Source organism: Oncorhynchus masou, chromosome 15, assembly GCF_036934945.1.
Source record: "Oncorhynchus masou masou isolate Uvic2021 chromosome 15, UVic_Omas_1.1, whole genome shotgun sequence".
In the NCBI taxonomy this organism is placed as follows: Eukaryota; Metazoa; Chordata; class Actinopteri; order Salmoniformes; family Salmonidae; genus Oncorhynchus; species Oncorhynchus masou.
This window is the reverse complement of record NC_088226.1, coordinates 73015353-73041536: the sequence shown is the minus strand read 5'-3', so window position 1 is coordinate 73041536 and position 26184 is coordinate 73015353. Positions and strand designations below refer to the sequence as shown.

The following is a 26184-nucleotide window of genomic DNA, read 5'->3' as shown; positions in this document are numbered from 1 at the left end:
TACCTGCCACCTCTACACTCTAAACACTAGGCTACCTGCCACATCAACACTCTAAACACTAGGCTACCTGCCTCCTCTACACTCTAACCACTAGGCTACCTGCCACCTCTACACTCTAACCACTAGGCTACCTGCCACCTCTACACTCTAACCACTAGGCTACCTGCCTCCTCTACACTCTAACCACTAGGCTACCTGCCACCTCTACACTCTAACCACTAGGCTACCTGCCACCTCTACACTCTAAACACTAGGCTACCTGCCACCTCTACACTCTAACCACTAGACTACCTGCCGCCTCTACACTCTAACCACTAGGCTACCCTGCCTCCTCTACACTCTAACCACTAGGCTACCTGCCACCTCTACACTCTAACCACTAGGCTACCTGCCACCTCTACACTCTAACCACTAGACTACCTGCCACCTCTACACTCTAACCACTAGACTACCTGCCACCTCTACACTCTAACCACTAGACTACCTGCCACCTCTACACTCTAACCACTAGACTACCTGCCACCTCTACACTCTAACCACTAGGCTACCTGCCACCTCTACACTCTAACTACTAGGCTACCTGCCACCTCTACACTCTAACCACTAGGTTACCTGCCACCTCTACACTCTAACCACTAGGCTACCTGCCACCTCTACACTCTAACCACTAGGCTACCTGCCACCTCTACACTCTAACCACTAGGCTACCAGCCACCTCTACACTCTAACCACTAGGCTACCTGCCACCTCTACACTCTAACCACTAGGCTACCTGCCACCTCTACACTCTAACCACTAGGCTACCTGCCACCTCTACACTCTAACCACTAGGCTACCATGCCACCTCTAAACTCTAACCACTAGGCTACCTGCCACCTCTACACTCTAACCACTAGGCTACCTGCCACCTCTACACTCTAACCACTAGGCTACCTGCCACCTCTACACTCTAACCACTAGGCTACCTGCCACCTCTACACTCTAACCACTAGGCTACCTGCCTCCTCTACACTCTAACCACTAGGCTACCTGCCTCCTCTACACTCTAACCACTAGGCTACCTGCCACCTCTACACTCTAACCACTAGGCTACCTGCCACCTCTACACTCTAACCACTAGGCTACCTGCCTCCTCTACACTCTAACCACTAGACTACCTGTCACCTCTACACTCTAACCACTAGGCTACCCTGCCTCCTCTACACTCTAACCACTAGGCTACCTGCCACCTCTACACTCTAACCACTAGGCTACCTGCCTCCTCTACACTCTAACCACTAGGCTACCTGCCTCCTCTACACTCTAACCACTAGGCTACCTGCCACCTCTACACTCTAACCACTAGGCTACCTGCCACCTCTACACTCTAACCACTAGGCTACCTGCCACCTCTACACTCTAACCACTAGGCTACCTGCCACCTCTACACTCTAACCACTAGGCTACCTGCCACCTCTACACTCTAACCACTAGGCTACCTGCCACATCAACACTCTAAACACTAGGCTACCTGCCACCTCTACACTCTAACCACTAGGCTACCTGCCACATCAACACTCTAAACACTAGGCTACCTGCCTCCTCTACACTCTAACCACTAGGCTACCTGCCACCTCTACACTCTAACCACTAGGCTACCTGCCACCTCTACACTCTAACCACTAGGCTACCTGCCACCTCTACACTCTAACCACTAGGCTACCTGCCACATCAACACTCTAAACACTAGGCTACCTGCCACCTCTACACTCTAACCACTAGGCTACCTGCCACATCAACACTCTAAACACTAGGCTACCTGCCACCTCTACACTCTAACCACTAGGCTACCTGCCACATCAACACTCTAAACACTAGGCTACCTGCCTCCTCTACACTCTAACCACTAGGCTACCTGCCACCTCTACACTCTAAACACTAGGCTACCTGCCACATCAACACTCTAACCACTAGGCTACCTGCCACCTCTACACTCTAACCACTAGGCTACCTGCCACCTCTACACTCTAACCACTAGGCTACCTGCCACCTCTACACTCTAACCACTAGGCTACCTGCCACCTCTACACTCTAACCACTAGGCTACCTGCCACCTCTACACTCTAACCACTAGGCTACCTGCCACATCAACACTCTAAACACTAGGCTACCTGCCACCTCTACACTCTAACCACTAGGCTACCTGCCACATCAACACTCTAAACACTAGGCTACCTGCCTCCTCTACACTCTAACCACTAGGCTACCTGCCACCTCTACACTCTAAACACTAGGCTACCTGCCACATCAACACTCTAAACACTAGGCTACCTGCCTCCTCTACACTCTAACCACTAGGCTACCTGCCACCTCTACACTCTAACCACTAGGCTACCTGCCACCTCTACACTCTAACCACTAGGCTACCTGCCTCCTCTACACTCTAACCACTAGGCTACCTGCCACCTCTACACTCTAACCACTAGGCTACCTGCCACCTCTACACTCTAAACACTAGGCTACCTGCCACCTCTACACTCTAACCACTAGACTACCTGCCGCCTCTACACTCTAACCACTAGGCTACCCTGCCTCCTCTACACTCTAACCACTAGGCTACCTGCCACCTCTACACTCTAACCACTAGGCTACCTGCCACCTCTACACTCTAACCACTAGACTACCTGCCACCTCTACACTCTAACCACTAGACTACCTGCCACCTCTACACTCTAACCACTAGACTACCTGCCACCTCTACACTCTAACCACTAGACTACCTGCCACCTCTACACTCTAACCACTAGGCTACCTGCCACCTCTACACTCTAACTACTAGGCTACCTGCCACCTCTACACTCTAACCACTAGGTTACCTGCCACCTCTACACTCTAACCACTAGGCTACCTGCCACCTCTACACTCTAACCACTAGACTACCTGCCACCTCTACACTCTAACCACTAGGCTACCTGCCACCTCTACACTCTAACCACTAGGCTACCTGCCACCTCTACACTCTAACCACTAGGTTACCTGCCCCCTCTACACTCTAACCACTAGGCTACCTGCCACCTCTACACTCTAACCACTAGGTTACCTGCCCCCTCTACACTCTAACCACTAGGCTACCTACCACCTCTACACTCTAACCACTAGGCTACCTGCCGACCCAAACATGACATGATAAGTATTACTCTGCCTTTCCTCTGTCCGATGATTATCCTGTTACAGTCTTATTACTGACCCAGAGGTGACTTGGCTGATTATCCTGTTAAGGTCTTATTACTGACCCAGAGGTGACTTGGCTGATTATCCTGTTAAGGTCTTATTACTGACCCAGAGGTGACTTGGCTGATTATCCTGTTAAGGTCTTATTACTGACCCAGAGGTGACTTGGCTGATTATCCTGTTAAGGTCTTATTACTGACCCAGAGGTGACTTGGCTGATTATCCTGTTAAGGTCTTATTACTGACCCAGAGGTGACTGGGCTGATTATCCTGTTACAGTCTTATTACTGACCCAGAGGTGACTTGGCTGATTATCCTGTTACAGTCTTATTACTGACCCAGAGGTGACTTGGCTGATTATCCTGTTAAGGTCTTATTACTGACCCAGAGGTGACTGGGCTGATTATCCTGTTACAGTCTTATTACTGACCCAGAGGTGACTTGGCTGATTATCCTGTTACGGTCTTATTACTGACCCAGAGGTGACTGGGCTGATTATCCTGTTACGGTCTTATTACTGACCCAGAGGTGACTTGGCTGATTATCCTGTTAAGGTCTTATTACTGACCCAGAGGTGACTGGGCTGATTATCCTGTTACAGTCTTATTACTGACCCAGAGGTGACTGGGCTGATTATCCTGTTAAGGTCTTATTACTGACCCAGAGGTGACTGGGCTGATTATCCTGTTACAGTCTTATTACTGACCCAGAGGTGACTTGGCTGATTATCCTGTTAAGGTCTTATTACTGACCCAGAGGTGACTGGGCTGATTATCCTGTTAAGGTCTTATTACTGACCCAGAGGTGACTGGGCTGATTATCCTGTTACAGTCTTATTACTGACCCAGAGGTGACTGGGCTGATTATCCTGTTAAGGTCTTATTACTGACCCAGAGGTGACTGGGCTGATTATCCTGTTACAGTCTTATTACTGACCCAGAGGTGACTGGGCTGATTATCCTGTTAAGGTCTTATTACTGACCCAGAGGTGACTTGGCTGATTATCCTGTTAAGGTCTTATTACTGACCCAGAGGTGACTGGGCTGATTATCCTGTTAAGGTCTTATTACTGACCCAGAGGTGACTGGGCTGATTATCCTGTTACAGTCTTATTACTGACCCAGAGGTGACTGGGCTGATTATCCTGTTAAGGTCTTATTACTGACCCAGAGGTGACTGGGCTGATTATCCTGTTAAGGTCTTATTACTGACCCAGAGGTGACTGGGCTGATTATCCTGTTACAGTCTTATTACTGACCCAGAGGTGACTGGGCTGATTATCCTGTTACAGTCTTATTACTGACCCAGAGGTGACTTGGCTGATTATCCTGTTAAGGTCTTATTACTGACCCAGAGGTGACTGGGCTGATTATCCTGTTACAGTCTTATTACTGACCCAGAGGTGACTGGGCTGATTATCCTGTTACAGTCTTATTACTGACCCAGAGGTGACTGGGCTGATTATCCTGTTACAGTCTTATTACTGACCCAGAGGTGACTTGGCTGATTATCCTGTTAAGGTCTTATTACTGACCCAGAGGTGACTGGGCTGATTATCCTGTTAAGGTCTTATTACTGACCCAGAGGTGACTGGGCTGATTATCCTGTTACAGTCTTATTACTGACCCAGAGGTGACTGGGCTGATTATCCTGTTAAGGTCTTATTACTGACCCAGAGGTGACTGGGCTGATTATCCTGTTACAGTCTTATTACTGACCCAGAGGTGACTTGGCTGATTATCCTGTTAAGGTCTTATTACTGACCCAGAGGTGACTTGGCTGATTATCCTGTTACAGTCTTATTACTGACCCAGAGGTGACTGGGCTGATTATCCTGTTACAGTCTTATTACTGACCCAGAGGTGACTGGGCTGATTATCCTGTTACAGTCTTATTACTGACCCAGAGGTGACTGGGCTGATTATCCTGTTAAGGTCTTATTACTGACCCAGAGGTGACTTGGCTGATTATCCTGTTAAGGTCTTATTACTGACCCAGAGGTGACTTGGCTGATTGTCCTGTTACAGTCTTATTACTGACCCAGAGGTGACTTGGCTGATTGTCCTGTTACAGTATTATTACTGACCCAGAGGTGACTGGGCTGATTATCCTGTTAAGGTCTTATTACTGACCCAGAGGTGACTGGGCTGATTATCCTGTTACAGTCTTATTACTGACCCAGAGGTGACTGGGCTGATTATCCTGTTACAGTCTTATTACTGACCCAGAGGTGACTGGGCTGATTATCCTGTTACAGTCTTATTACTGACCCAGAGGTGACTGGGCTGATTATCCTGTTACAGTCTTATTACTGACCCAGAGGTGACTGGGCTGATTATCCTGTTACGGTCTTATTACTGACCCAGAGGTGACTGGGCTGATTATCCTGTTACAGTCTTATTACTGACCCAGAGGTGACTGGGCTGATTATCCTGTTACAGTCTTATTACTGACCCAGAGGTGACTTGGCTGATTATCCTGTTACAATCTTATTACTGACCCAGAGGTGACTTGGCTGATTATCCTGTTAAGGTCTTATTACTGACCCAGAGGTGACTTGGCTGATTATCCTGTTAAGGTCTTATTACTGACCCAGAGGTGACTGGGCTGATTATCCTGTTACAGTCTTATTACTGACCCAGAGGTGACTGGGCTGATTATCCTGTTACAGTCTTATTACTGACCCAGAGGTGACTGGGCTGATTATCCTGTTACAGTCTTATTACTGACCCAGAGGTGACTGGGCTGATTATCCTGTTACAGTCTTATTACTGACCCAGAGGTGACTGGGCTGATTATCCTGTTACGGTCTTATTACTGACCCAGAGGTGACTGGGCTGATTATCCTGTTACAGTCTTATTACTGACCCAGAGGTGACTGGGCTGATTATCCTGTTACAGTCTTATTACTGACCCAGAGGTGACTTGGCTGATTATCCTGTTACGGTCTTATTACTGACCCAGAGTTGACTGGGCTGATTATCCTGTTACAGTCTTATTACTGACCCAGAGGTGACTGGGCTGATTATCCTGTTACAGTCTTATTACTGACCCAGAGGTGACTGGGCTGATTATCCTGTTACAGTCTTATTACTGACCCAGAGGTGACTTGGCTGATTATCCTGTTACAGTCTTATTACTGACCCAGAGGTGACTTGGCTGATTATCCTGTTAAGGTCTTATTACTGACCCAGAGGTGACTGGGCTGATTATCCTGTTACAGTCTTATTACTGACCCAGAGGTGACTTGGCTGATTATCCTGTTAAGGTCTTATTACTGACCCAGAGGTGACTGGGCTGATTATCCTGTTACAGTCTTATTACTGACCCAGAGGTGACTGGGCTGATTATCCTGTTACAGTCTTATTACTGACCCAGAGGTGACTTGGCTGATTATCCTGTTAAGGTCTTATTACTGACCCAGAGGTGACTGGGCTGATTATCCTGTTACAGTCTTATTACTGACCCAGAGGTGACTGGGCTGATTATCCTGTTAAGGTCTTATTACTGACCCAGAGGTGACTGGGCTGATTATCCTGTTACAGTCTTATTACTGACCCAGAGGTGACTGGGCTGATTATCCTGTTACAGTCTTATTACTGACCCAGAGGTGACTTGGCTGATTATCCTGTTAAGGTCTTATTACTGACCCAGAGGTGACTGGGCTGATTATCCTGTTACAGTCTTATTACTGACCCAGAGGTGACTGGGCTGATTATCCTGTTACAGTCTTATTACTGACCCAGAGGTGACTTGGCTGATTATCCTGTTAAGGTCTTATTACTGACCCAGAGGTGACTGGGCTGATTATCCTGTTACAGTCTTATTACTGACCCAGAGGTGACTGGGCTGATTATCCTGTTACAGTCTTATTACTGACCCAGAGGTGACTGGGCTGATTATCCTGTTACAGTCTTATTACTGACCCAGAGGTGACTGGGCTGATTATCCTGTTAAGGTCTTATTACTGACCCAGAGGTGACTGGGCTGATTATCCTGTTAAGGTCTTATTACTGACCCAGAGGTGACTGGGCTGATTATCCTGTTACAGTCTTATTACTGACCCAGAGGTGACTGGGCTGATTATCCTGTTACAGTCTTATTACTGACCCAGAGGTGACTGGGCTGATTATCCTGTTACAGTCTTATTACTGACCCAGAGGTGACTGGGCTGATTATCCTGTTAAGGTCTTATTACTGACCCAGAGGTGACTGGGCTGATTATCCTGTTAAGGTCTTATTACTGACCCAGAGGTGACTGGGCTGATTATCCTGTTACAGTCTTATTACTGACCCAGAGGTGACTGGGCTGATTATCCTGTTAAGGTCTTATTACTGACCCAGAGGTGACTGGGCTGATTATCCTGTTACAGTCTTATTACTGACCCAGAGGTGACTTGGCTGATTATCCTGTTAAGGTCTTATTACTGACCCAGAGGTGACTTGGCTGATTATCCTGTTACAGTCTTATTACTGACCCAGAGGTGACTGGGCTGATTATCCTGTTACAGTCTTATTACTGACCCAGAGGTGACTGGGCTGATTATCCTGTTACAGTCTTATTACTGACCCAGAGGTGACTGGGCTGATTATCCTGTTAAGGTCTTATTACTGACCCAGAGGTGACTTGGCTGATTATCCTGTTAAGGTCTTATTACTGACCCAGAGGTGACTGGGCTGATTATCCTGTTAGTCTTATTACTGACCCAGAGGTGACTTGGCTGATTATCCTGTTAAGGTCTTATTACTGACCCAGAGGTGACTGGGCTGATTATCCTGTTAAGGTCTTATTACTGACCCAGAGGTGACTTGGCTGATTATCCTGTTAAGGTCTTATTACTGACCCAGAGGTGACTGGGCTGATTATCCTGTTAAGGTCTTATTACTGACCCAGAGGTGACTTGGCTGATTATCCTGTTACAGTCTTATTACTGACCCAGAGGTGACTGGGCTGATTATCCTGTTAAGGTCTTATTACTGACCCAGAGGTGACTGGGCTGATTATCCTGTTACAGTCTTATTACTGACCCAGAGGTGACTTGGCTGATTATCCTGTTACAGTCTTATTACTGACCCAGAGGTGACTTGGCTGATTATCCTGTTACAGTCTTATTACTGACCCAGAGGTGACTGGGTTGATTATCCTGTTACAGTCTTATTACTGACCCAGAGGTGACTGGGCTGATTATCCTGTTAAGGTCTTATTACTGACCCAGAGGCGACTGGGCTGATTATCCTGTTACAGTCTTATTACTGACAAAGAGGTGACTTGGCTGATTATCCTGTTACAGTCTTATTACTGACCCAGAGGTGACTGGGCTGATTATCCTGTTACAGTCTTATTACTGACCCAGAGGTGACTTGGCTGATTATCCTGTTACAGTCTTATTACTGACCCAGAGGTGACTGGGCTGATTATCCTGTTAAGGTCTTATTACTGACAAAGAGGTGACTTGGCTGATTATCCTGTTACGGTCTTATTACTGACCCAGAGGTGACTTGGCTGATTATCCTGTTATAGTCTTATTACTGACCCAGAGGTGACTGGGCTGATTATCCTGTTACAGTCTTATTACTGACCCAGAGGTGACTGGGCTGATTATCCTGTTAAGGTCTTATTACTGTCCCAGAGGTGACTTGGCTGATTATCCTGTTAAGGTCTTATTACTGACCCAGAGGTGACTTGGCTGATTGTCCTGTTACAGTCTTATTACTGACCCAGAGGTGACTTGGCTGATTGTCCTGTTACAGTATTATTACTGACCCAGAGGTGACTGGGCTGATTATCCTGTTAAGGTCTTATTACTGACCCAGAGGTGACTTGGCTGATTATCCTGTTAAGGTCTTATTACTGACCCAGAGGTGACTTGGCTGATTATCCTGTTACAGTCTTATTACTGACCCAGAGGTGACTTGGCTGATTATCCTGTTACAGTCTTATTACTGACCCAGAGGTGACTTGGCTGATTATCCTGTTAAGGTCTTATTACTGAGTTCTCATTTCCAACTGCAACCTGGCCAAGATAAAGCAAAGCAGTTCGACACATACAACAACACAGAGTTACACATGGAACAAACAAACAGTCAATAATACAGTAGAAAGTCTATATACACTGTGTGCAAATGAGGTGAGATAAGAGAGGTTAAGGCAATAAATAGGCCATGGTGGCGAAAGTAATTACAATATAGCAATTAAACACTGGAATGGTGGATGTGCAGAAGATGAATGTGCAGGTAGAGATACTGGGGTGCAAAGGAGCAAAATAAATAAATAACAATATGGGGATGAGGTAGGTAGATGGGCTGTTTACAGATGGGTTAGGTACAGGTGCAGTGATCTGTAAACAGCCCATCTAAGTACAGGTGCAGTGATCTGTAAACTGCTCTGACAGTGGTCAGAGCAGTTTACAGAGGGTAAATGACAGTGGTCAGAGCAGTTTACAGATGGTAAATGACAGTGGTCAGAGCAGTTTACAGATGGTAAATGACAGTGGTCAGAGCAGTTTACAGATGGTAAATGACAGTGGTCAGAGCAGTTTACAGATGGTAAATGACAGTGGTCAGAGCAGTTTACAGAGGGTAAATGACAGTGGTCAGAGCAGTTTACAGAGGGTAAATGACAGTGGTCAGAGCAGTTTACAGATGGTAAATGACAGTGGTCAGAGCAGTTTACAGATGGTAAATGACAGTGGTCAGAGCAGTTTACAGATGGTAAATGACAGTGGTCAGAGCAGTTTACAGATGGTAAATGACAGTGGTCAGAGCAGTTTACAGTTGGTGAATGACAGTGGTCAGAGCAGTTTACAGATGGTAAATGACAGTGGTCAGAGCAGTTTACAGATGGTAAATGACAGTGGTCAGAGCAGTTTACAGATGGTACATGACAGTGGACAGAGCAGTTTACAGATGGTAAATGACAGTGGACAGAGCAGTTTACAGATGGTAAATGACAGTGGTCAGAGCAGTTTACAGATGGTAAATGACAGTGGTCAGAGCAGTTTACAGATGGTAAATGACAGTGGTCAGAGCAGTTTACAGATGGTAAATGACAGTGGACAGAGCAGTTTACAGATGGTAAATGACAGTGGTCAGAGCAGTTTACAGTTGGTGAATGACAGTGGTCAGAGCAGTTTACAGATGGTAAATGACAGTGGTCAGAGCAGTTTACAGATGGTAAATGACAGTGGTCAGAGCAGTTTACAGATGGTACATGACAGTGGACAGAGCAGTTTACAGATGGTAAATGACAGTGGACAGAGCAGTTTACAGATGGTAAATGACAGTGGTCAGAGCAGTTTACAGATGGTAAATGACAGTGGTCAGAGCAGTTTACAGATGGTACATGACAGTGGTCAGAGCAGTTTACAGATGGTAAATGACAGTGGACAGAGCAGTTTACAGATGGTAAATGACAGTGGACAGAGCAGTTTACAGATGGTAAATGACAGTGGACAGAGCAGTTTACAGATGGTAAATGACAGTGGTCAGAGCAGTTTACAGAGGGTAAATGACAGTGGTCAGAGCAGTTTACAGAGGGTAAATGACAGTGGTCAGAGCAGTTTACAGATGGTAAATGACAGTGGTCAGAGCAGTTTACAGATGGTAAATGACAGTGGTCAGAGCAGTTTACAGATGGTAAATGACAGTGGTCAGAGCAGTTTACAGATGGTAAATGACAGTGGTCAGAGCAGTTTACAGATGGTGAATGACAGTGGTCAGAGCAGTTTACAGATGGTGAATGACAGTGGTCAGAGCAGTTTACAGATGGTAAATGACAGTGGTCAGAGCAGTTTACAGATGGTAAATGACAGATGGTAAATGGCAGTGGTCAGAGCAGTATACAGATGGTGAATGACAGTGGTCAGAGCAGTTTACAGATTGTAAATGACAGTTGGTAAATGACAGTGGTCAGAGCAGTTTACAGATGGTGAATGACAGTTGGTGAATGACAGTTGGTGAATGACAGTTGGTGAATGACAGTTGGTGAATGACAGTTGTCTTTTCAGTCTTCTTGGTGTACACGGTGAGCGCGTCATTTTGAACGGCAAGCAAGACCGATACGAATGGATGCACGTGCCGCGTTAGCGTTAGCTACAACAATCTGAATCAAAAACGACTTTAGGCGACCGAGGAAGAAACTAATCGTTACATCGCTGATGATTTTGATTCTGATTCTGAGCCTGAAACGAGGCCCTCCGAGGCCCTCCGAGGCCCGCGCAGCCACCAAACTGAAAGGAAAGGTTTGTTTGAATAGAAGCCAGAATGCTACAGGGGACGATTTATCATCACTCAGAGAGCAAACCCATCATCAACACACTCACCAGCTTTCCAAGTTTATGTGACTTGGACATGCGCCAACTGATGACATCGCGTGAAGACGCACGCCATCTAAGCACAAGTTAACAATAATTGACTCTTTTTGTTTGTTGTTGGACTGACTGCTGTCATATTGCCACTTACATTCATTTGAATCTCATTATTGGTTTTGTGCTGATTTCCACCATTTTTTTTTTTAAACACTTGGTGCTTATAATGATATTTGGGCTACTGATGTTTTCATTATTTCACAATGCATCTTGGCCATGTCTGAATCAGTCCCTGATTAGAGGGCCTGGAGTCCCATGTCTGAATCAGTCCCTGATTAGAGGGCCTGGAGTCCCATGTCTGAATCAGTCCCTGATTAGAGGGCCTGGTGTCCCAGGTCTGAATCAGTCCCTGATTAGAGGGCCTGGAGTCCCATGTCTGAATCAGTCCCTGATTAGAGGGCCTGGAGTCCCAGGTCTGAATCAGTCCCTGATTAGAGGGCCTGGTGTCCCAGGTCTGAATCAGTCCCTGATTAGAGGGCCTGGAGTCCCATGTCTGAATCAGTCCCTGATTAGAGGGCCTGGAGTCCCATGTCTGAATCAGTCCCTGATTAGAGGGCCTGGAGTCCCAGGTCTGAATCAGTCCCTGATTAGAGGGCCTGGTGTCCCAGGTCTGAATCAGTCCCTGATTAGAGGGCCTGGAGTCCCATGTCTGAATCAGTCCCTGATTAGAGGGCCTGGAGTCCCATGTCTGAATCAGTCCCTGATTAGAGGGCCTGGTGTCCCAGGTCTGAATCAGTCCCTGATTAGAGGGCCTGGAGTCCCATGTCTAAATCAGTCCCTGATTAGAGGGCCTGGAGTCCCATGTCTAAATCAGTCCCTGATTAGAGGGCCTGGTGTCCCAGGTCTAAATCAGTCCCTGATTAGAGGGCCTGGTGTCCCAGGTCTAAATCAGTCCCTGACTAGAGGGCCTGGTGTCCCATGTCTAAATCAGTCCCTGATTAGAGGGCCTGGTGTCCCAGGTCTAAATCAGTCCCTGATTAGAGGGCCTGGTGTCCCAGGTCTAAATCAGTCCCTGATTAGAGGGCCTGGTGTCCCATGTCTAAATCAGTCCCTGATTAGAAGGCCTGGTGTCCCTGGTCTAAATCAGTCCCTGATTAGAGGGCCTGGTGTCCCTGGTCTAAATCAGTCCCTGATTAGAGGGCCTGCTGTCCCTGGTATAAATCAGTCTCTGATTAGAGGGGGATCACCCACCTGGTGTCCCAGGTCTAAATCAGTCCCTGATTAGAGGGGAATCACCCACCTGGTGTCCCAGGTTTAAATCAGTCCCTGATTAGAGGGGAATCACCCACCTGGTGTCCCAGGTCTAAATCAGTCCCTGATTAGAGGGGAATCACCCACCTGGTGTCCCAGGTTTAAATCAGTCCCTGATTAGAGGGGAATCACCCACCTGGTGTCCCAGGTTTAAATCAGTCCCTGATTAGATGGCTACAATGACAGAAAGGAGTGGAACGGGCTTGGAGATCCAGAGTTAAATTTGAGGGGCATAAAACAGTAACATAAAGTAATGAAAATAACAATTGTTTTATTTGAAATAATACATTTTAAAAAATCTTATTCCAAAGTTACCTTCATATTTATTTATAATTTATTTATTTGCACCAAAGAAAACAAGGGATAGACGACAATAGAGATTCAAATAACTGGGAAGCAAACGGTGTGCAGGAAAACCTTCATAAACACGAAGTCAATGACTATTTATTATTTTTTGTTGCGAATAGTGGAATGAATATGTGTGATATGTGCTGTTAGAATGTAGCAGGCGTTCTAATGTTAAAGGTCCAAAGCAGTGAGAATTCTGTTGTGTATCATGTAGTGGAATGAATATGTGTGATGTGTGCTTTTAGAGACGACCCCCCCCCCATTCCTCAAGACCACAGACTAAACCTTTTAGAGACGATCCCCCCCCCCATTCCTCAAGACCACAGACTAAACCTTTTAGAGACGATCCGCCCCCCCCATTCCTCAAGACCACAGACTAAACCTTTTAGAGACGACCCCCCCCTCCCCCATTCCTCAAGACCACAGACTAAACCTTTTAGAGACGACCCCCCTCCCCCATTCCTCAAGACCACAGACTAAACCTTTTAGAGATGACCCCCCTCCCCCATTCCTCAAGACCACAGACTAAACATTTTAGAGACGACCCCCCCCCCCATTCCTCAAGACCACAGACTAAACCTTTTAGAGATGACCCCCCTCCCCCATTCCTCAAGACCACAGACTAAACCTTTTAGAGACGACCCCCCCTCCCCCATTCCTCAAGACCACAGACTAAACCTTTTAGAGACGACCCCCCCCCATTCCTCAAGACCAGACTAAACCTTTTAGAGACGACCCCCCCTCCCCATTCCTCAAGACCACAGACTAAACCTTTTAGAGACGACCCCCCCCCATACCTCAAGACCACAGACTAAACCTTTTAGAGACGACCCGCCCCCCATACCTCAAGACCACAGACTAAACCTTTTAGAGACGACCCCCCTCCCCCATTCCTCAAGACCACAGACTAAACCTTTTAGAGACGATTCCCCCCCCCATTCCTCAAGACCACAGACTAAACCTTTTAGAGACGACCCCCCCATTCCTCAAGACCACAGACTAAACCTTTTAGAGACGATCCCCCCCCCCCCATTCCTCAAGACCACAGACTAAACCTTTTAGAGACGATCCCCCCATTCCTCAAGACCACAGACTAAACCTTTTAGAGACGACCCCCCCCCCCCCCCCATTCCTCAAGACCACAGACTAAACCTTTTAGAGACGACCCCCCCCCCCATTCCTCAGGCCAAAATGATTGGCTCCTGTCCTGGCTTCTGTAAACTGTTAAAAGGAGCAGGTAAGTCAAGGAGCAGGTAAGTCAAGGAGCAGGTAAGTCAAGGAGCAGGTAAGTCAAGGAGCAGGTAAGTCAAGGAGCAGGTAAGTCAAGGAGCAGGTAAGTCAAGGAGCAGGTAAGTCAAGGAGCAGGTAAGTCAAGGAGCAGGTAAGTCAAGGAGCAGGTAAGTAAAGCCACGTTCTTTTTGGGCAGCTGACAACCCCATAATAATCACGAGGTACCAAGAGGTAAAAAAAATAAAAAAATTTACCTTTATTTAACCAGGCAAGTCAGTTAAGAACAAATTCTTATTTTCAATGACGGCCTGGGAACAGTGGGTTAACTGCCTGTTCAGGGGCAGAACGACAGATTTTGTACTGTCAGCTCGGGGACTTGCAACCTTACGGTTACTAGTCCAACGCTCTAACCACTAGGCTACACTGCCACCAAATGCTGAACGTTACTCCCATGGAAACCTTTTCTCGTGAGAAAAGTCAGGCTTGGAAATGAAAACCTGGTGTGTTGGGGATGCCATGTTGATGATGTTGGCTCACAACCTCCTATGTCTGCTATTAACCTGCATTTAGCTGGCACTTCATCACCCTCTAGTGGTTGATAATAACACTGCACATTAAAACACGATCCGGTCCCCCCAAAAAAAAAAAAAAAATCAATAGTGATTCGATTTCCCCTCTTATTCTCCCTCCAGGGCCGGTTTGAAGGACAACTATCCCACCTCATAACAGGAACACTTGACTCCTCTGTCGGTTGTAATCAACATCAACTAACTCCAAGACAATTTACTTTCTCAAGACAGATTGGGATTTTTGTCCTCTGTAGGCGGTCACTGCAGAATGGGGAAACATTCAGGGATGTGTATGGAAGGTGAGTCCAATAGACTTAAGTGTCTATCACTTGACACATTTTTACAGAGAGACATCTACCTGAAATCTGCTGTTTGTTGAAGATGTCGCTTATTTATTGGGGGGGGGGGGTGGAACTGAGACCAGAGAGGAAGAGGCAAAGTGAGAGGTTCCACTCACTTGCGCAAAGAAATCTGTCCAAAATAATAAAGCGATAAAGATAATAAAGGCGATGATATGTGGTTGTTTCAAGTTGTGTATTTACGGTCTTTTATATATCGCGTTGGAATCAACTCCAATCCCAATGTGAGTCCGTTTTAAAGATATATATATATATAAATCTCTTTGTTAAATACATTAACTTGAAGACACTTTCAGTCCATATTGTTCTAAGACACTCCCACTGATACAGTATAGAGGCATGGCCTACATAGCATTCCCACTGATATACAGGCATGGTCTACATAGCATTCCCACTGATATAGAGGCATGGTCTACATAGCATTCTCACTGATACAGTATAGAGGCATGGCCTACATAGCATTCCCACTGATATAGAGGCATGGCCTACACAGCATTCCCACTGATATAGGGGCATGGCCTACATAGCATTCCCACTGATACAGTATAGGGGCATGGCCTACACAGCATTCCCACTGATATAGGGGCATGGCCTACAAAGCATTCACACTGATATAAGGGCATGGTCTACATAGCATTCCCACTGATACAGTATAGAGGCATGGCCTACACAGCATTCCCACTGATATAGGGGCATGGCCTACACAGCATTCCCACTGATATAGGGGCATGGCCTACATAGCATTCCCACTGATACAGTATAGGGGCATGGTCTACATAGCATTCCCACTGATATAGAGGCATGGTCTACATAGCATTCCCACTGATACAGTATAGAGGCATGGCCAACAGAGCATTCCCACTGATATAGAGGCATGGTCTACACAGCATTCCCACTGATACAGTATAGAGGCATGGCCTACACAGCATTCCCACTGATACAGTATAGAGGCATGGCCTACACAGCATTCCCACTGATATAGAGGCATGGCCTACACAGCATTCCCACTGATATAGGGGCATGGCCTACACAGCATTCCCACTGATATAGGGGCATGGTCTACATAGCATTCCCACTGATATAGGGGCATGGTCTACATAGCATTCCCACTGATATAGGGGCATGGCCTACACAGCATTCCCACTGATACAGTATAGAGGCATGGTCTACATAGCATTCCCACTGATACAGTATAGAGGCATGGTCTACACAGCATTCCCACTGATATAGGGGCATGGTCTGCACAGCATTCCCACTGATACAGTATAGAGGCATGGTCTACACAGCATTCCCACTGATACAGTATAGAGGCATGGTCTACACAGCATTCCCACTGATACAGTATAGAGGCATGGTCTACACAGCATTCCCACTGATACAGTATAGAGGCATGGTCTACACAGCATTCCCACTGATACAGTATAGAGGCATGGTCTACACAGCATTCCCACTGATATAGGGGCATGGCCTACACAGCATTCCCACTGATACAGTATAGGGGCATGGCCTACACAGCATTCCCACTGATACAGTATAGGGGCATGGTCTGCATAGCATTCCCCCTGATATAGGGGCATGGTCTACACAGCATTCCCACTGATACAGTATAGGGGCATGGCCTACACAGCATTCCTACTGATATAGGGGCATGGCCTACAAAGCATTCCCACTGATATAGGGGCATGGCCTACATAGCATTCCCACTGATATAGGGGCATGGCCTACATAGCATTCCCACTGATATAGGGGCATGGCCTACATAGCATTTCCACTGATATAGGGTCAAGGCCTACGTAGCATTCCCACTGATATAGGGGCAAGGCCTACACAGCATTCCCACTGATATAGGGGCATGGTCTACATAGCATTCCCACTGATATAGGGGCATGGCCTACACAGCATTCCCACTGATATAGGGGCATGGCCTACACAGCATTCCCACTGATACAGGGGCATGGCCTACACAGCATTCCCACTGATACAGTATAGGGGCATGGCCTACACAGCATTCCCACTGATGCAGTATAGAGGCATGGCCTACACAGCATTCCCACTAATATAGGGGCATGGCCTCATAGCATTCCCACTGATATAGGGGCATGGTCTGCATAGCATTCCCACTGATATAGGGGCATGGCCTACACAGCATTCCCACTGATACAGTATAGAGGCATGGCCTACACAGCATTCCCACTGATAGAGGCATGGCCTACACAGCATTCCCACTGACATAGGGGCATGGTCTACACAGCATTCCCACTGATACAGTATAGGGGCATGGCCTACACAGCATTCCCACTGATACAGTATAGAGGCATCGCCTACATAGCATTCCCACGGATATCGGGGCATGGCCTACATAGCATTCCCACTGATATAGGGGCATGGCTTACACAGCATTCCCACTGATATAGGGTCTAGGCCTATATAGCATTCCCACTGATATAGATGCATGGCCTACACAGCATTCCCAATGATACAGTATAGGGGCATGGAGTACATAGCATTCCCACTGATATAGTTGCATGGCCTACACAGCATTCCCACTGATACAGTATAGGGGCATGGCCTACACAGCATTCCCACTGATACAGTATAGCGGCATGGCCTACATAGCATTCCCACTGATATAGAGGCATGGCCTACACAGCATTCCCACTGATACAGTATAGGGGCATGGCCTACACAGCATTCCCACTGATATAGGGGCATGGCCTACATAGCATTCATAGCATTCCCACTGATATAGAGGCATGGCCTACACAGCATTCCCACTGATACAGTATAGGGGCATGGCCTACACAGCATTCCCACTGATACAGGGGCATGGCCTACAAAGCATTCCCACTGATATAGGGGCATGGCCTACATAGCATTCCCACTGATATAGGGGCATGGCCTACATAGCATTCCCACTGATACAGTATAGGGGCATGGCCTACATAGCATTCTCACTGTTATAGGGGCATGGCCTACATAGCATTCCCACTGATATAGGGGCATGGCCTACATAGCATTCCCACTGATACAGTATAGGGGCAAGGCCTACATAGCATTCTCACTGTTATAGGGGCATGGCCTACATAGCATTCCCACTGATATAGGGGCATGGCCTACATAGCATTCACACAGATATAGATGCATGGCCTACACAGCATTCCCACTGATATAGGGGCATGGTCTACATAGCATTCCCACTGATATAGGGGCATGGCCTACATAACATTCCCACTGATATAGGGGCATGGCCTGCATAGCATTCCCACTGATATAGGGGCATGGCCTACATTGCATTCCCACTGATATAGGGGCATGGCCTACACAGCATTCCTACTGATATAGGGCATGGCCTGCACAGCATTCCCACTTATATAGGGGCATGGCCAACACAGCATTCCCACTGATATAGAGGCATGGCTAACATAGCATTCCTAATGATATAGGGGCATGGTATACACAGCATTCCCACTGATATAGGGGCATGGCCTGCACAGCATTCCCACTGATATAGGGGCATGGCCAACACAGCATTCCCACTGATATAGGGGCATGGCCTACACAGCATTCCCACTGATATAGAGGCATGGTCTACATAGCATTCCCACTGATACAGGGGCATGGCCTACATAGCATTCCTAATGATATAGAGGCATGGCCTACACAGCATTCCCACTGATATAGGAGCATGGCCAACACAGCATTCCCACTGATATAGGGGCATGGCCTACACAGCATTCCCACTGATATAGAGGCATGGCCTACATAGCATTCCCACTGATATAGGGGCAAGGCCTACACAGCATTCCCACTGATATAGGGGCATGGTCTACATAGCATTCCCACTGATATAGGGGCATGGCCTACACAGCATTCCCACTGATATAGAGGCATGGTCTACATAGCATTCCCACTGATACAGGTGCATGGCCTACATAGCATTCCTAATGATATAGAGGCATGGCCTACACAGCATTCCCACTGATATAGGAGCATGGCCAACACAGCATTCCCACTGATATAGGGGCATGGCCTACACAGCATTCCCACTGATATAGAGGCATGGCCTACATAGCATTCCCACTGATATAGGGGCAAGGCCTACACAGCATTCCCACTGATATAGGGGCATGGTCTACATAGCATTCCCACTGATATAGGGGCATGGCCTACACAGCATTCCCACTGATATAGGGGCATGGCCTACACAGCATTCCCACTGATACAGGGGCATGGCCTACACAGCATTCCCACTGATACAGTATAGGGGCATGGCCTACACAGCATTCCCACTGATGCAGTATAGAGGCATGGCCTACACAGCATTCCCACTAATATAGGGGCATGGCCTCATAGCATTCCCACTGATATAGGGGCATGGTCTGCATAGCATTCCCACTGATATAGGGGCATGGCCTACACAGCATTCCCACTGATACAGTATAGGGGCATGGCCTACACAGCATTCCCACTGATACAGTATAGAGGCATCGCCTACATAGCATTCCCACGGATATCGGGGCATGGCCTACATAGCATTCCCACTGATATAGGGGCATGGCTAACACAGCATTCCCACTGATATAGGGTCTAGGCCTATATAGCATTCCCACTGATATAGGGGCATGGCCTACATAGCATTCCCACTGATATAGATGCATGGCCTACACAGCATTCCCAATGATACAGTATAGGGGCATGGCCTACACAGCATTCCCACTGATACAGTATAGGGGCATGGCCTACATAGCATTCCCACTGATATAGAGGCATGGCCTACACAGCATTCCCACTGATACAGTATAGGGGCATGGCCTACACAGCATTCCCACTGATATAGGGGCATGGCCTACAAAGCATTCCCACTGATATAGGGGCATGGCCTACATAGCATTCCCACTGATATAGGGGCATGGCCTACATAGCATTCCCACTGATACAGTATAGGGGCATGGCCTACATAGCATTCTCACTGTTATAGGGGCATGGCCTACATAGCATTCCCACTGATATAGGGGCATGGCCTACATAGCATTCACACAGATATAGATGCATGGCCTACACAGCATTCCCACTGATATAGGGGCATGGTCTACATAGCATTCCCACTGATATAGGGGCATGGCCTACATAACATTCCCACTGATACAGTATAGGGGCATGGCCTGCATAGCATTCCCACTGATATAGGGGCATGGCCTACATTGCATTCCCACTGATATAGGGGCATGGCCTACACAGCATTCCTACTGATATAGGGCATGGCCTGCACAGCATTCCCACTTATATAGGGGCATGGCCAACACAGCATTCCCACTGATATAGAGGCATGGCTAACATAGCATTCCTAATGATATAGGGGCATGGCCTACACAGCATTCCCACTGATATAGGGGCATGGCCTGCACAGCATTCCCACTGATATAGGGGCATGGCCAACACAGCATTCCCACTGATATAGGGGCATGGCCTACACAGCATTCCCACTGATATAGAGGCATGGTCTACATAGCATTCCCACTGATACAGGGGCATGGCCTACATAGCATTCCTAATGATATAGAGGCATGGCCTACACAGCATTCCCACTGATATAGGAGCATGGCCAACACAGCATTCCCACTGATATAGGGGCATGGCCTACACAGCATTCCCACTGATATAGAGGCATGGCCTACATAGCATTCCCACTGATACAGGGGCATGGCCTACATAGCATTCCCACTGATATAGAGGCATGGCCTACATAGCATTCCTACTGATATAGGGGCATGGCCTACATAGCATTCCCACTGATATAGAGGCATGGCCTACATAGCATTCCTAATGATATAGAGGCATGGCCTACATATCATTCCCACTGATATAGAGGCATGGCCTACATAGCATTCCCACTGATACAGGGGCATGGCCTACATAGCATTCCTAATGATATAGAGGCATGGCCTACATAGCATTCCCACGGATATAGGGGCTAGGACTACTGTAAATGGCATTATGGCTGAGCATGGACATGCCAAACATTGTCAATAAACAATAAGTTTAAAAAGAGAACAAATAACTAAACGAAACAACAACTTGTTTGAAATACTGTCACACTTACAGGCGCCATCATTTCTCCCCGTGGCCATATAATATTAAAACAACACGGACTATAAAGGGTTTTACAGCACATCCACAGTAGCTGGACAAAGATCCAATATAAAGAGAGAGAGAATGTCCACTACCTGTTATACTGCTCCCTGATAGGCCTGTGTTTTATCCACTAACTGTTATCCAGCTCCCCGATTGGCCTGTGTTTTATGAACCCAATCAGAACCATCTATCAGATCAGATCTCATTCACACATCTCCATACGTCACATTGCATTCTCACCACGGACGTTGTCCCCATAAAACCAGGAAGGTGAACCATTCTAATAAGTTTGGTCGTAAAATTAAATGAAAAAAAAAAAAAGTTATCTGTATTTTTATTTTAGTTTTTAACAACAACTATAAATACATGTAAAAAGTAATGACATCATAAAATCACCAGGATATAAAAATAAAAGAAGAAGACAGGCATTCTATTATAATATTATAACCTTCGTTATTGTAGGACTCGGGGAGGGATTCAGAACATATGGAATGGAAGAACAAGCCATCGTTATGGGTTACGGATAACTTGGTTCTCATCTCTCGTCTCCTGATGGACAATGGGCACGACGTAGCATCTTGGAGAGGGTTTCTACACACGTCCAAAACGTGAACCTGTATGGTTAAAATAGTAGATATAAAAATATAATTTTTTTTTAAAAAGGGGGGAATGTCGGCTCACTGTTTTACTCCTATGTAAGTTTATATTTTTATAAAGATTTGGGGATTGAGATTTATTTCCAAGCGGTCTCAGGAGCCAAACCCTTTATCGACAGCTTTCCGCTGAATTGGGTAGTGCAGAAAACAGCCTTCATTGAGGAAGGGGGACTATGCTTGGTTTTTAACCAAATAAAATTAAAACGTGGGGGGGGGGGGCAACGAAAAGCACGCTAGGCTACTCTTGTTCCATGGGCATATGGGCAGTGTACGTCACGGCTGGGTGTAGGCTGCGTTTCAGCTGTCAGAATTCATGCCATAATCAACCACGTTACCACTAAACCCAGCTGTTGGTTGGATTAAAATATCCCTATCAGCAAATTAAAATAGATTAAAATAAATTGTAAAAAAATAAAAATAATTTAATGCATTTTAGATCAAGTTTTTAGAGAGACACCCCTCCCATCTGAGCCCCTCCCATCTGAGCCCCTCCCATTCCTCCACTTCCATCTGAGCCCCTCCCATTCCTCCCCTTCCATCTGAGCCCCTCCCATCTGAGCCCCTCCCATTCCTCCACTTCCATCTGAGCCCCTCCCATTCCTCCCCTTCCATCTGAGCCCCTCCCATCTGAGCCCCTCCCATTCCTCCATTTCCATCTGAGCCCCTCCCATTCCTCCACTTCCAACTGAGCCCCTTCCATTCCACCCACTCCATCTGAGCCCCTCCCATCTGAGCCCCTCCCATTCCACCCACTCCATCTGAGCCCCTCCCATCTGAGCCCCTCCCATCTGAGCCCCTCCCATTCCTCCCCCTCCATCTAAGCCCCTCCCATTCCTCCCCCTCCATCTGAGCCCCTCCCACCTGAGCCCCTCCCATCTGAGCCCCTCCCATCTGAGCCCCTCCCATTCCATCTGAGCCCCTCCCCTTCATCCACTTCCAGCTGACCCCCATCCCATCTGAGCCCCTCCCATTCCACCCCCTCCCATTCCACCCCCTCAATCTGAGCCCCTCCCATTGCACCCCCTCCATCTGAGCCCCTCCCATTCCACCCCCTCAATCTGAGCCCCTCCCATTGCACCCCCATCCCATCTGAGCCCCTCCCATTGCACCCCCTCCATCTGAGCAGAAGGAGCAGATATAAGACAGGCAAATTGCCTAACCTGGCGTTAGAGCTGAAAAATGCCCGTGTGACAGTTTTTAAATGACGAAATTGCAACCTTTTGACACTAGCGCCGCCTTAACGGCAGCCGAAAATACAGTCACAAATTGCTCAGGATGAACACTGACACCATGGCAACGCCGGCGACACACCTGCATCCATGACACGCAGGTTAGAAATATCAAAACCAACTGGAAACCAACTATATTCCTTTGGGGGCAGGTTCAAAAGACACTAAGATAGATAGCTGTTGCTAGCAGGGAGAGATGAACGTTGGGTTTTTATTTTACCGGATCATGCATAAATTCGTTCAATGTAGAATTTTGACCAAGGATCATACAAAAAAATGTGTGTTTCTCTACTCCAATGACTGAAATCCTTGTTTTTAGTTAATTATCTTTGATGTTCCTCTTTCAAGCAACCACGTGGATTTGAATGCCTGACATGTGTCTCCCGCATTTATCCACGCCCGGGGAACAGAGGGTTAACTGCCTCGCTCACCGGCAAAAAGGAAGATGTTTTACCTTATCTGCTCAGGGATTCGATCCAGCAACCTTACGGTTACTGTCCCAGCGCGTCTAGCCGACAGGCTACTTGCCGTACCTACATCCAATAAGGAAAGGACTTGCAGCGCGTGAAGCCTCTCAAACAGAACCAAGTTCTATTTTAGAGCTTGACTACGCAGACGCTTCGTTAACGTGCTACAGCGGTGTTGGAGAAATGATTGAATAACATGTCGTCTCGTGCACCCAACATGGGCAGTGTCGTTAGCATGTTAAAGGCATAGCCGCTAGAAGATGTTTGAGGTTGTGGGCACTGAGACTTTTTCCCAGAACGAGGGGACAGGGGGTTATTGTTTTGGTTCTTCAGGAGTGATGCAGCACCCGTAGTTCCCGCGGCTGTGGTTACGGGCACATGGGAAATCTATCCCCATATTCCCGTCTATTTTGAAGCCAGAATCAAGTTATATTCCACTACATCATGCGGGATATTTTAATTAATATACTAGAACGCTTGGACAGACATTCGGTGCAATTTAAAGTAGATACTCGTTCTGAACTAGAGTTGTCAGTCATCTCTTAGTGAATCGTATTATTCATAACTGTGCAGAAAGCAAAAAACAATAGGTTCCTTAAAACATCCTCTATCATTCAATAAGTACACAGCAGCAATAACCAGCCTATTGCACACAAATCAGTCTATCATTTGTTTACATTTTAAATACGAAACCGAGAGATAAAACAAAGAAAATGCTGACAGACTGAATGAATATCCCTCACCACCTCCTCGTCTCAGGGCTGTATATTACTGCCCGACGAAACACAGACCACAAAGCAGGCGATTATCTACAACATATTATCACAGAAAATGTTGATAAAAATATGAAAACATAAAAAGGATAAGAGCTTTAAAAAAAAATTAAAAAAGCAACTTACCGTTTGAAGACGTGAGATTCTTATCGAAGACTTGAAAGTAAAGCTGTTAACAATCAGGAAGGTCCGTCCTCTGGTAACGTTAGGCGAACTACAAGGCAACAGACAACATAAATAATACGCTATTCAAGGCAGGAAGAAAAAAAAACAGAGCGATGTTGTATATGGACTTTCGAGAAGATTTCGTGTATGGTAGAGAAAGGAGAAGAAGAAAAAAATGGAAATGTACCGAAGTCAGTTCAAGATACAAGTATGTGTGTAACAGCGAAGAGATGAGAAGCATCCCTCCCTTCACGGCAGTACGTCTCTTCTCCTCCCGCTGAGCAGAGCGCGGCCCACTTTAAACTTCTGGGACGTCACGACAGGGCGCTGCTGAGGTTTGCACCAAGCAGGAAAACAACTGGCCCACAGCCACGTCCAATACATATTTCTCTCGACTTTCTTACCGAGCCGTATTTTTATTTATTTTTTTATCAAAAGAAAAGTGCTCATTCAAAACAAAATCACCCCCCCCCCAAAAAAAAAAAAAAAAAACTTCTCAAACAAACAATCAAAATGTATGGATTTTGTCAATCTGAAGCAAATAAAACAAATGTTTATCTATCACTCACATCAAACACCGTAGTCTGAATGAAATATGTTGTTGATCAAAACATCAAATAAAATAATATGTGGTGCTGCTGTAGGGCAAACTGCCAACGCACCCTGCTGGCTGGCCTGAATAATATTCACCTCCCTCTGACTGCTGCTCATTATACTGCTGTTTGCTGAGCCAGGCTGAGAGAGAGAGACAGAGGGGAGAGAGAGAGAGAGACAGAGAGGAGAGAGAGACAGAGAGGAGAGAGATACAGAGAGGAGAGAGAGAGAGACAGAGAGAGAGAGAGACAGAGAGAGAGAGAGACAGAGAGAGAGACAGAGAGAGAGACAGAGAGAGAGACAGAGAGGAGAGAGAGAGAGACAGAGAGAGAGACAGAGAGAGAGACAGAGAGGAGAGAGAGAGAGAGAGAGAGAGACAGAGAGTGAGAAAGAGAGGAGAGAGAGAGAGACAGAGAGGAGAGAGACAGAGAGAGAGACAGAGAGAGAGACAGAGAGAGAGACAGAGAGGAGAGAGAGAGAGAGAGACAGAGAGAGAGAGAAAGAGAGGAGAGAAAAGACAACATTTTTACTCTGATAAGATATATTTTCTCATCCAACCCTCCCCGGGTATCAATCTGAGATGTCTATTTGTCCCTAAATAAACCTAAAGATCATTGCCGAAATCTGAGGGCCTCTTTTTCTAGGATATATTTTGGGTGGAAAATATATGTTTTGTCCCAAATAGCACAGTATTCCACTGCGGTAAAGTTAGCTTAATATTAAAGATTTAGACTCATCAATACCTCTTCTACAGAACATGCTAGGATGATAAGACACATGCCAGGATGCTAAGCCACATGCTAGGATGATAAGACACATGCTAGGATGATAAGCC

General features: G+C 46.7%; 1 protein-coding gene across 1 annotated transcript in view; it reads right to left on the bottom strand.

Moving 5' to 3' along the window:
• megf11 (multiple EGF-like-domains 11) overlaps positions 1 to 25025 on the bottom strand; it is a 551700-nt gene extending 526675 nt beyond the window's left edge. Inside the window, exons 1-2 of the mRNA XM_064990212.1 lie at positions 24943 to 25025; positions 24717 to 24804 (exon numbers count right to left, since the gene is read on the bottom strand). The gene's annotated coding sequence lies outside the window, so the exon portion shown is untranslated. The remainder of the gene's footprint in view (positions 1 to 24716; positions 24805 to 24942) is intronic.
• Positions 25026 to 26184: the final 1159 nt, after the last annotated feature.